The sequence below is a fragment of the Schistocerca serialis genome, chromosome 11, assembly GCF_023864345.2.
Source record: "Schistocerca serialis cubense isolate TAMUIC-IGC-003099 chromosome 11, iqSchSeri2.2, whole genome shotgun sequence".
Classification (NCBI taxonomy): domain Eukaryota; kingdom Metazoa; phylum Arthropoda; class Insecta; order Orthoptera; family Acrididae; genus Schistocerca; species Schistocerca serialis.
In genome coordinates, this window is record NC_064648.1 from 91,785,614 (window position 1) to 91,798,252 (window position 12,639).

Here is a 12,639-nt window from a genome sequence, read left to right on the forward strand (position 1 = left end):
ATTCTAGCTGTATCTTTTTAGCCAAGACTATTATAGATGCATATACTTTATTCTCAAGGTTCCTAAGTGCCCCCTTAACGCATTGACTATCATGCTGCTGCCACCAGCGACAACAGCACAGCACACTTAATGCTGTATACCTTACCTGGTGGTGAAACATCTGTCATTAACCATATCAGTAAACTTGTTAAATATAGAAAAACCACACCCAAGAAAGGCAGCAAGATAAACTCTCAGAGAATACTATAATCTAAAAATGTAAAATTACAACTAAATAAGCAATTTCCAATTATGTGTACCAAGCAAATTATGCTTTGAGTCAGTGATTTCTTTTGCCACAATTGATTAAGAAACATGCGAACTGAAGGACTAGTGAATAGCCATACTTTACCTGTGAAAAGCAGCAAAGCCATTAGAGACAGCTATGTGGATTGTCCAATTTATGTTGAAATTATCAACTCGGTATTTCAATTAAATTTTGTGAACTATAGGCAACACGATAAAGGAATCAAACGAAAATAACACAAAATTAATTTCTTTATTAACAATGCTCGGATTTCCACATCACCATAGAGGTACCAAGCTTGATGCGTTCCTCATTTTTTTTACATGGCAAGTTTCCCCAGTAGGCCTATAAACCATGAAAAACACAAATAGCTACTTCTTGCTGTCTTCTCTTCTTTGGACTTTCACTTCAGAAACTCTGAAACATCCATTACAAAAATAGGTAACACCACTCACAAATCTGGATTCTGTCACTGCAATTCATAGCAATTTTACTGTAAAAATACTGACTATGGTCACTGATGTCATTTTGAACATTCAGAAATTTTCAAGTGTGAAGGAACATGTGACTGAAACAAAATATTAGAGCGATACTGAAATTAGAATACAGTTACTACACAAATTCTGACCAACAAAAGTTACAAAGATTGCAACTTAAATACCGAAGCCATTTCTTATGATAATATGCTGTTACCACAAATAATCCTCATAGTTGTACTGAAAGAAACTTTACAGGGTAACACAGTGCATCACAATACTATAGGCACAAAGAAGGAAATTCTGTAGATTTACCAGACACTTTACTTTTCTTGCACATCATAAAATTATTATACGAAGTTACTTACCATCCATTGTCTGGAATATAAACTTTCCTTTCTCCTCTGCAAGCATGTGCTTTTGCAGCATGTGTTCTCAAATTTGCCAAGACGTTGAAAAAAAAATTGCAGTCATCCTGCAGGCACTTCACAGTAACTTCCATATTTGGCTCTATATGCACACACAAGGAAAATGAAGGATACAAAGTTTTCCATAACTGAAATGCTTTATCGCACATGCAACACAAAATCTGGCATTGTACATACACCCACACGGCATCACAAAGAATGGCTTGGCTCAAAGAATATCTGGGGTTCAAAAACTACCAGCGATACTGGCTAGCGTGAGAGATGACCTCATGTCATGATATAACGTCATGATTCCTGAGGGCCTGCGAGCTGCTTCTGCAAAGGATGGCTAGGTTCAAAGAAATCAGCGGTTTGAAAACTGCCAGCGATATTGACTAGCGGGAGAGATGACGTCATGATCCCGGGATTACAGAAGTGTCAGATTCCAGCCGTCTGCTTTGACCTACGACATCATCAATATGGCAGAAATGGCTATTCTAAGCATCTCCAATATGGCACCTGTCATGTTACTACATACACATGGCAACAAACATGAAAATATGTATAAATAAGACAATAACATCTCCATCCAAAACTTCCATCAAATTAACGAGACAACTGCGGGAAATTGTGGGGTTTAGGGAGAGGTCAAGCTAAATATAAGAGGTTTTTTTTAAAAAACCAACCAACCAACCAAACACACACGGGAGGGCACCATGAAACACAACAAGACATCATCTACAAACACAACCAACTCCTAAACACCGTGGCGTAATGACATCACCCACGACAACACCCTTACGTCAATGCAGACAGGTGGAATCGGACGCTTCTGTTGACCCCATGATTCCTCAGGGCTTGCGAGCCGCTTGTCATTACACCTTCTACAGCCACAAGGCATTATACGTAGCTATTTCAACTGGCACCGATGTCTCATTGGTTGGCCGTAAGAGCCAGTTAGTTGTAGCTACCGGTGTGTAGATCTTTGAACACTTCGTTATTATGATTTTCCCAGGAGCTATCTTGGTGTGTGTGTGTGTGTGTGTGTGTGTGTGTGTGTGTGTGTTGTGCTTTTCTTAATTTCTCGCCGTACGTTACACCATGGCTGATGTTGCACAGACTGGTGGTGTGGCAGGCTTGTGTGACGTATGGGGGTGAAGCATCGCAAAAATATACAAGTAGAGCCTAGGAAAGAAATGTTACATATTTATGATTAGCTGGTGACAGACGTAAACAAACACATGAAGAGACACAGTTCTGCTTCTGGAAAGGCAGGAGAAATGTTGGTTGCCTCTCAGTCACCATTTAAATGCTGCGTGAACCTTAATGTAATAATGTAACACAACTGCTGTAACCAGATGGCTGGTTTATAGTCAAGTGTGCTATATTAGCAAAAATGTTATGGAGATATCACCAGTGTGAACGTCTGCAGTAGCGTCTCTGCATTGCAGACTGAGCAGAAACGTTCACATATCACAAAAAGCCCACAAATGGGTCCAAGCTAAGGCTATAAAAGAAAGGGCTGAGAGGGTTAATTACTAGGCAAGTCATGGGAGGTGAATGCCAGAACTGCTGTAAAACTCTTTGACAATTAACTAGTACACTTAAGCAAAGTAAAGTGTCACTTGTGATGTAGGCCCTCTGGATAGATCGTTTCCGAAGAGTTGGAGGTGCGGCCTTTCCCCTGAATTTTTAAAGTAGTTTCATGAAGCACAAATAACTTATTTTAGATATTTAAGTAATGTAGGCCCTAGTTCCTCACTGCACCTTGACTGTGTTGTTCCACATCCCTGAAGATTCTGCTTCATAATTGGCAGTATTAAACATGATGGATGAGTAAGTGCATTAATTCTGTTTACACGTTCTTTTTCCATCACAGTATGATATTAAGATATTAAGCAAAAACACATTTTCTTTGTTATTTAGATGACATGTACTGAGTGCAATACGTTTTGATGCTCTCAGAGGCAAGAACTCATATACCACTTGGAGAGTGTTCACAACAGAAAATGGAGTTCAAAGAAATGACCTTTAATTCTGTAGAAGGTGACGAAACTAAAGTGTACTGCATTGTATGTACGTATTTGCCAGATAACTAATGTTGTACATTGTTTGTATGTGTAGGTCTTTCCAATGAGTTAATGATATGGTGTAGTGATCGTTATCAGGAGAAAGAAAACTGGCATTCCACAGATCTGAACGTAGAATGTCAGATCCCTTAATCGGGCAGGTAGGTTAGAAAATTTAAAAAGGGAAATGGATAGGTTAAAGTTATATATAGTGGGAATTAGTGAAGTTTAGTGGCAGGAGGAACACGACTTCTGCTCAGGTGAATACAGGGTTCTAAATACAAAATCAAACAGGGGTAATGCAGGAGTAGGTTTAATAATGAATAAAAAAATAGGAGTGCGGGTAAGCTACTACAAACAGCATAGTGAAAATATTATAGTGGCCAAGATAGACACGAAGCCCATGCCTACTACAGTAGTACAAGTTTATATGCCAACTAGCTCTGCAGATGACGAAGAAATTGAAGAAATGTATGATGAGATACAAGAAATTATCCAGGTAGTGAAGGGAGACGAAAATTTAATAGTCATGGGTGACTGGAATTCGACAGTAGGAAAAGGGAGAGAAGGAAACATAGTAGGTGAATATGGATTGGGGCTAAAAAATGAAAGAGGAAGCCGGCTGGTAGAATTTTGTGCAGTGCATAACTTAATCATAGCTAACACTTGGTTCAAGAATCATAAAAGAAGGTTGTATACATGGAAGAAGCCTGGAGATACTGACAAGTTTCAGATAGATTATATAAAGGTAAGACAGAGATTTAGGAACCAGGTTTTAAATTGTAAGACATTTCCAGGGGCAGATGTGGACTCTGACCACAATCTATTGGTTATGAACTGTAGATTAAAACTGAAGAAATTGAAAAAAGGTGGGAATTTAAGGAGATGGGACTTGGATGAACCGACTAAACCAAAAGTTGTACAGAGTTTCAGGGACAGCATAAGGGAACGAGTGACAGGAATGGGGGAAAGAAATACAGTAGAAGACGAATGGGTAGCTTTGAGAGATGAAGTAGTGAAGGCAGCAGCGGATCAAGTAGGTAAAAAGATGAGAGCTAGTAGAACTCGTTGGGTAACAGAAAAAATATTGAATTTAATTGATGAAAGGAGAAAATACAAAAATGCAGTAAATGAAGCAGGCAAATCGGAATACAAACGTCTCAAAAATGAGATCGACAGGAAGTGCAAAATGGCTAAGCAGGCATGGCTAGAGAACAAATGTAAGGATGTAGAGGCTTATCTCACTAGGGGTAAGATAGATACTGCCTACAGGAAAATTAAAGAGACCTTTGGAGGAAAGAGAGCCTCTTGTATGAATATCAAGAGCTCAGATGGAAACTCAGTTCTAAGCAAAGAAAGGAAAGCAGAAAGGTGGAAGGAGTATATAGAGGGTCTATACAAGGGCGATGTATTTGAGGACAATATTATGGATATTGAAGAGGATGAAGATGAAATGGGAGATAAGATACTGCGTGAAGAGTTTGACAGAGCACTGAAAGACCTGAGTCAAAACAAGGCCCCGGGAGTAGACAACATTCCATTAGAACTACTGACAGCTTGGGAGAGCCAGTCCTCACAAATCTCTACCATCTGGTGAGCAAGATGCATGAGACAGGCGAAATTCCCTCACACTTCAAGAAGAATATAATAATTCTAATCACAAAGAAAGCAGGTGTTGACAGATGTGAATATTACCGAACTATCAGTTTAATAAGCCACAGCTGCAAAATACTAACGCAAATTATTTACAGACGAATGGAAAAACTGGTAGAAGCCTACCTCGGGGAAGATCAGTTTGGAATCGGTAGAAATGTTGGAACACGTGAGGCAATACTGACCTTACGACTTATCTTAGAAGAAAGATTAAGGAAAGGCAAACCTACGTTTCTAGCATTTGTAGACTTAGAGAAAGGTTTTGACAATGTTGACTGGACTACTCTCTTTCAAATTCTAAAGGTGGAAGGGGTAAAATACAGGGAGCGACAGGCTATTTATAATTTGTGCAGAAACCAGATGGCAGTTACAAGAGCCGAGGTACATGAAAGGGAAGCAGTGGTTGGGAAGGGAATGAGACAGGGTTGTAGCCTCTCCCCGATGTTATTCAATCTGTATATTTAGCAAGCAGTAAAGGAAACAAAAGAAAAATTTGGAGTAGGTATTAAAATCCAGGGAGAAGAAATAAAAACTTTGAGGTTCGCCGATGACATTGTAATTCTCTCAGAGACAGCAAAGGACTTGGAAGAGCAGTTGAACACAATGGACAGTGTCTTGAAAGGAGGATATAAGATGAACATCAACAAAAGTAAAATGAGGATAATGGAATGTAGTCGAATTAAGTCGGGTGATGCTGAGGTAATTAGATTAGGAAATGAGTCACTTAAAGTAGTAAAGGAGTTTTGCTATTTGGGGAGCAAAATAACTGATGATGGTCGAAGTAGAGAGGATATAAAATGTAGACTGGCAATGGCAAGGAAAGCGTTTCTGAAGGAGAGAAATTTGTTAACATCGAGTATAGATTTAAGTGTCAGGAGGTCGTTTCTGAAAGTATTTGTATGGAGTGTAGCCATGTATGGAAGTGAAACATGGACGATAAATAGTTTGGACAAGAAGAGAATAGAAGCTTTCGAAATGTGGTGCTATAGAAGAATGTTGAAGATTAGATGGGTAGATCACGTAACTAATGAGGAGGTATTGAATAGGATTGGGGAGAAGAGAAGTTTGTGGCACAACTTGACTAGAAGAAGGGATCGGTTGGTAGGACATGTCCTGAGGCATCAAGGGATCACAAATTTAGCATTGGAGGGCAGCGTGAAGGGTAAAAATCGTAGAGGGAGACCAAGAGATGAATACACTAAGCAGATTCAGAAGGATGTAGGTTGCAGTAGGTACTGGGAGATGATGAAGCTTGCACAGGATAGATTAGAATGGAGGGCTGCATCAAACCAGTCTCAGGACTGAAGACCACAACAACAACAAGAACAACAACAACAGTAATCATTAGTGTTTATGTTGAGTATTATTAATCTAAATACAGATAAGAAAGTATTTAGGGTAATCCATGACTGGCAATATATTTTCAGGATATAACTTTAAACAACTCTACAGTGTCAGATAGACTTATTAAATTGTTAATCTGGATTTGCCCCAGCATGCAACATGTTTCTAAATTTCGTTGTGGTGACAGGCTGATCTGTGGTGTAGCCCTAGGCTTAGGTTAGGTTGGAAGTATGGCATAAAGCATTCTGACATGGATTGTATTTACATACCACAACCATTTTCAGATTATACAACACATGAATGGGGCAGACTGTCTCCATTATCACAATTTCTCCGGCACCTTGCTTATAATAATTATTAGAGAGCAGGTAATACTTGCTCAGTGTTATCTTGCGTGTGTTGTTGTGGTCTTCAGTCCTGAGACTGGTTTGATGCAGCTCTCCATGCTACTCTCTCCTGTGCAAGCTGCTTCATCTCCCAGTACCTACTGCAACCTATATCCTTCTGAATCAGTTTAGTGCATTCATCTCTTGGTCTCCCTCTATGTATTTTACCCTCCACGCTGCCCTCCAATACTAAATTGGTGATCCCTTGATGCCTCAGAACGTGTCCTACCAACCGATTCCATCTTCTATTCAAATTTTGCCACAAACTTCTCTTCTCCCCAATCCTATTCAATACCTCCTCGTTAGTTACGTGATCTACCAATCTAATCTTCAACATTCTTCTGTAGCACCACATTTCGAAAGCTTCTATTCTCTTCTTGTCCAAACTATTTATTGTCCATGTTTCACTCCATACAAATACTCCCAGAAACGACTTCCTCACACTTAAATCTATTCTCGATGTTAACAAATTTCTCTTCTTCAGAAACGCTTTCCTTGCTATTGCCAGTCTACATTTTATATCCTCTCTACTTCGACCATCATCAGTTATTTTGCTCCCCAAATAGCAAAACTTATTTACTACTTTAAGTGACTCATTTCTTAATCTAATTCCCTCAGCATCACCTGACTTAATTTCACTACATTCCATTATCCTCGTTTTACTTTTGTTGATGTTCATCTTATATCCTCCTTTCAAGACACTGTCCATTGTGTTCAACTGCTCTTCCAAGTCCTTTGCTGTCTCTGAGAGAATTACAATGACATTGGCGAACCTCAAAGTTTTTATTTCTTCTCCCTGGATTTTAATACCAACTCCAAATTTTTCTTTTGTTTCCTTTACTGCTTGCTCAATATACAGATTGAATAACATCAGGGAGAGGCTACAACCCTGTCTCATTCCCTTCCCAACCACTGCTTCCCTTTCATGTACCTTGACTCTTGTAACTGCCATCTGGTTTCTGTACAAATTGTAAATAGCGTGTCGCTCCCTGTATTTTACCCCTTCCACCTTTAGAATTTGAAAGAGAGTGTTCCAGTCAACATTGTCAAAAGCTTTCTCTAAGTCTACAAATGCTAGAAACGTAGGTTTGCCTTTCCTTAATCTTTCTTCTAAGCTAAGTCGTAAGGTCAGTATTGCCTCATGTGTTCCAACATTTCTATGGAATCCAAACTGATCTTCCCCGAGGTCGGCTTCTACTAGTTTTTCCATTCGTCTGTAAATAATTCGCGTTAGTATTTTGCAGCTGTGGCTTATTAAACTGAAAGTTCGGTAATTTTCACATCTGTCAACATCTGCTTTCTTTGGGATTAGAATTATTATGTTCTTCTTGAAGTCTGAGGGTATTTCGCCTGTCTCATGCATCTTGCTCACCAGATGGTAGAGTTTTTTCAGGACTGGCTCACCCAAGGCCGTCAGTAGTTCAAATGGAATGTTGTCTACTCCCGGGGCCTTGTTTCGACGCAGGTCTTTCAGTGCTCTGTCAAACTCATCACGCATTATCGTATCTCCCATTTCATCTTCATCTACATCCTCTTCCATCTCCATAATATAGTCCTCAAGTACATCGCCCTTGTATAGACCCTCTATATACTACTTCCACCTTTCTGCTTTCCTTTCTTTGCTTAGAACTGGGTTTCCATCTGAGCTCTTGATACTCATGCAAGTGGTTCTCTTTTCTCCGGAGGTCTCTTTAATTTTCCTGTAGGCAGTCTATCTATCTTAACCCTAGTGAGATAAGCCTCTACATCCTTACATTTGACCTCTAGCCGTCCCTGCTTAGCCATTTTGCACTTCCTGTCGATCTCATTTTTGAGACGTTTGTATTCCTTTTTGCCTGCTTCATTTACTGCATTTTTGTATTTTCTCCTTTCATCAATTAAACTCAATATTTCTTCTGTTACCCAAGGATTTCTACTAGCCCTATTCTTTTTACCTACTAGATCCTCTCCTGCCTTCACTACTTCATCTCTCAAAGCTACCCACTCTTTTTCTAATGTAGTTCTTTCCCTCATTCCTGTCAATTGTTCCCTTATGCTCTCCCTGAAACTCTGTACAACCTCTGGTTTAGTCAGTTTATCCAGGTCCCATCTCCTTAAATTCCCACTTTTTTGCAGTTTCAGTTTTAATCTACGGTTCATAACCAATAGATTGTGGTCAGAGTCCACATCTGCCCCTGGAAATGTCTTACAATTTAAAACCTGGTTCCTAAATCTCTGTATTACCATTATATAATGTATCTGAAACTTGTCAGTATCTCCAGGCTTCTTCCATGTATACAACCTTCTTTTACGATTCTTGAACCACGTGTTAGCTATGATTAAGTTGTGCTCTGTGCAATATTCTATCAGGCAGCTTCCTCTTTCATTTCTTAGCCCCAAACCATATTCACCTACTACGTTACCTTATGTGTTTCAACTAAATTATTTCCTCAGAATAACACATAAATGCTGCACTTATGTTTGCGCTACTTATGCAGTGTAATTTTATTTTCGGAGTTCTTTCTGTGGAAGGAACAGATAGAAGCTGAAGAGAGGTTTCATTCTTAAGACCAAGGGAAAAACAGAAATGTGATTACCTCTGAAGATCTCGTAGAGTGAATTGAAAATGAAACAAATCACTGTTGGCCTCAGCAAGATAATAGTAACAAACAATTCAGAAGGAACTGGAGTAGCCAAACTATGTTTTTTTGCCATATCATTTTGAATGACGTGGAACAAGAAATTATATTTAGTAGAGTACTGGAGTAAAGACAAACTTCTGCAAAGCAATATTTTGGAGAAGTAATGGCTAGAGACCACTATTCCAATTACTATGAATGCTGCATTTCAACCATGATGTCGGTTCTACCAATGATTGTTATACAAAATACAGATCATCACTGATTTATTATAAAAAAAAATTTTGTCAGTCATTTCAGCCATTCCAAAAGCTGTGCACAGACAAAGTTTACTTTTTTTATAAAGGGTGGCTGTCTTTCAAACAATACATCCCGTCAAAAAGAAAAAGATTTGGAATAAAATCTTTTTTTCTCTGTGACTGTGAGACAAGATTTCTACTAGATTTAATTGTTTACATGGGATCATCTGCCCTGGTGGATACCAAAAATAAGGATACTGGAAAGTCGGGAGCGATAGTTGAAGCGCTTGTAAAGCCCTATTTAGGAAAGGGCCATACCGTTCACATAGATAATTGGTATTTCAGTGCAGCTTTATTTAGAAAGCTACACAATAATTGCACAAATGTGTGCGGGACCATAAGAAAGAGAAGAAAAGGAATGCCTAAAACTGGTGAACGATTAAAATGAGGACAGGAAACCTGTCAATCGTGCAAAAATTTAATATTAAAAAAAGTGGATGGATAAAAAAGAAGTCTATATGCTTTCTACCATGCACTCAGATGAATTTGATACAGTAAAAGTTATCCAAAAACCTGTATGCGTATTGAATTATAATAATTCAATGGGTGCAGTTGATAAAACTGACACGGTTATAAGCACTGTGGAATCAACATTGAAATCTCTGCAATGGCATCACAAACATTTCCTTCACTTGCTGGACATTTGTGTGTGGAATGCCTATTGTCTTTATAAACACAAGAGGAAAGAACTGGTATCTATGGGAAAACTTCAATTGCAGTTAATCAGGGAGATACTGGAAGAGTATCATCGAAGCATAAAATATCAACACCGAACAGGCAATAATCATCCACTGAGCTTAACAGAAAGACACTTTTCTTCGGTTTACAAACCAGTAGGAAGAAACCGAAATAGAAGGTGTGTTGTTTGAAGTGCAAATGACAGAAAATGAGAATCTAAGTACAAGTGTAAAAATTGTAATGTGGGTTTGTGTGTTGGCACATCATCTTACTGACGTGCAATGTACACAGTTCGCGGCACGCTACACCGATCAGTGGCACCAGCTCAGCGAAGCAGACTACTGTAACAAAAGGGTTAATCGAACAACATGTAACAACCCAAATTATGCTATTGTGAATTAGCACTTTCTTCCACCAGTCCCTTCAATTAGAAGTGATGCTGGCCCAGATGGAACCACACTCAGTTTTTCTTATAACATGGAAATTAATGAAGCTAAAAAAAAGATCTTTGTGGTGAGTAAGCAAAATATCACTGCTCAAAGCTCAGTGAGCAACTGTAAACCACCGAATCCTTCACCTACTGATGGAGTAAAATTACATCAAATGGAAGATCAAAGAAGAATATTGCAAGCCAAATCTATCACACAAAGACTGATTTTAACAAGAGAAGAAACTTTCTAATATTATCCATTTTAAGCACCAAAGGTAGCTATTTTTAAGGCAACCTTTATACATATTTTAGCATACAACCACTAATTTTAGGAACATAATCCACAGCAACATGTTTTTGGGGTCAAGCTGCCATCATCCGGCTTCAAAATTAATCCTACATAAAATGCACTTCAAAAACACTCAAGGTAAAAATAGAAAAACAAATAAAATTACTCAGCTACAAAGTCCTTGTCTTACTTGAAAAGTGGTAGCATCAGATTCCCTGCTTCCTTATCCATGTTAACACACATCCTTTGAAGTGCTGCTTTTAAGGCACCACTTATTTATAAACACGTGTGCAGCTCTGACCTGCACTGAGAGGCAGCTGGTATGACTGATGTTTACTGCCTTACATAAACAATGTTTTGAAGAATATGCAGATAAGGATGCAGGGAATCTGGTGCTTCCAGTTTTAAAGTAAGATGATAGTCTCCATGTCTGAATAATCTTATATTTTGACCTCCAGTGCTTCTGAAGTGCATTTTATGTAGGGTTAACTCAGACAGCCTGATGATGAGAGCTCGACTCTCGAAACACATTGCTCTCGACTTGTTCCTAATATTAGTGACTGTATGCTAAAATATTTATAAACTGTGGAACCTTTTCACATCCAGCTGCATAGACAGACATTTCAGGAAAGACCTCACAAAGGCATTTGTTTGGAGTGTTTCGCTGTACAGAATGAGATAAGAACACAAGCGGCAGACCGAGACTGGAATACTTTGCCTAGATCATGGACAGTAACGACTGCACCACATACCACTCTCAAGATGAAGGCCCAAGAAAGAAAAGCTTTGTGCACTGCCGACAACCAACCTGACGATTGAAGAACTAAGAAGAAGAAGAAGACAAACAACAGAACCACAATTTCATTGAGAAAATGAGTTGCAGTCAGGCCTTCTTACTGAGCTTATTGCAACTTGTATTCTAGTTGTAAGTACTGAAATATTATAAAACTCAGTGACTCACCAGATTTATTAGCAATGGGTGACTGCCAACTTCAAAGTCCTCCAGCGATTCATCAAGCGTTCTCGCTTCCCACGCCCGGGTTCCCGGGTTCGATTCCCGGCGGGGTCAGGGATTTTCTCTGCCTCGTGATGGCTGGGTGTTGTATGCTGTCCTTAGGTTAGTTAGGTTTAATTAGTTCTAAGTTCTAGGCGCCTGATGACCTCAGCAGTTGAGTCGCATAGTGCTCAGAGCCATTTGAACCATTTGACTCATCAAGCTGGAAAAATTTAAAACAGATGTCAGATTTATAATGTTTTCGTGGTGTATGAAATTTACATGATGGAAATTATGTTTAAAAGGTTTAATTCTCTGTTTCCTTATGGTACATTACTGAATACTTTTGACACTTCACTTTTCACTTCAAGTAATCATAACAAGGGCCCACATTTTTATGACAAGTCATATTTTTTCCTGAACTTCATGGTGAATTTAACAACAATTTATGCATAAATTCAGCTGTTATAGTATAAATAAATGTACGTCTATTATGCATCCAAAGTCATATTTACATCTTTTTTTTCAGTAACAGGTTATATTTCCGCCAACTTTTGCAGAACTTTATATATTTGTTGTATCTTATATGAACACACGAATAAAAACATGAAAATGTTGCTCACATGACAATGTTACAGATTATAATGCCACAAATAAACACAACAATTACTACAAAGCTTTATTTATCACGACTTTAGTAGACTGGTAGA

General features: G+C 38.7%; 1 long non-coding RNA gene across 1 annotated transcript; it reads right to left on the minus strand.

Annotated features, from left to right (window-relative positions):
* Positions 1-524: 524 nt before the first annotated feature.
* On the minus strand, positions 525-11,954 carry LOC126427199 (uncharacterized). The gene is made up of 2 exons (XR_007576586.1): positions 11,897-11,954; positions 525-1,272 (listed from the first exon to the last, which is right to left on the minus strand). It is a non-coding gene; the product is annotated as an uncharacterized LOC126427199 (long non-coding RNA).
* Between the last annotated feature and the right edge of the window lie 685 nt (positions 11,955-12,639).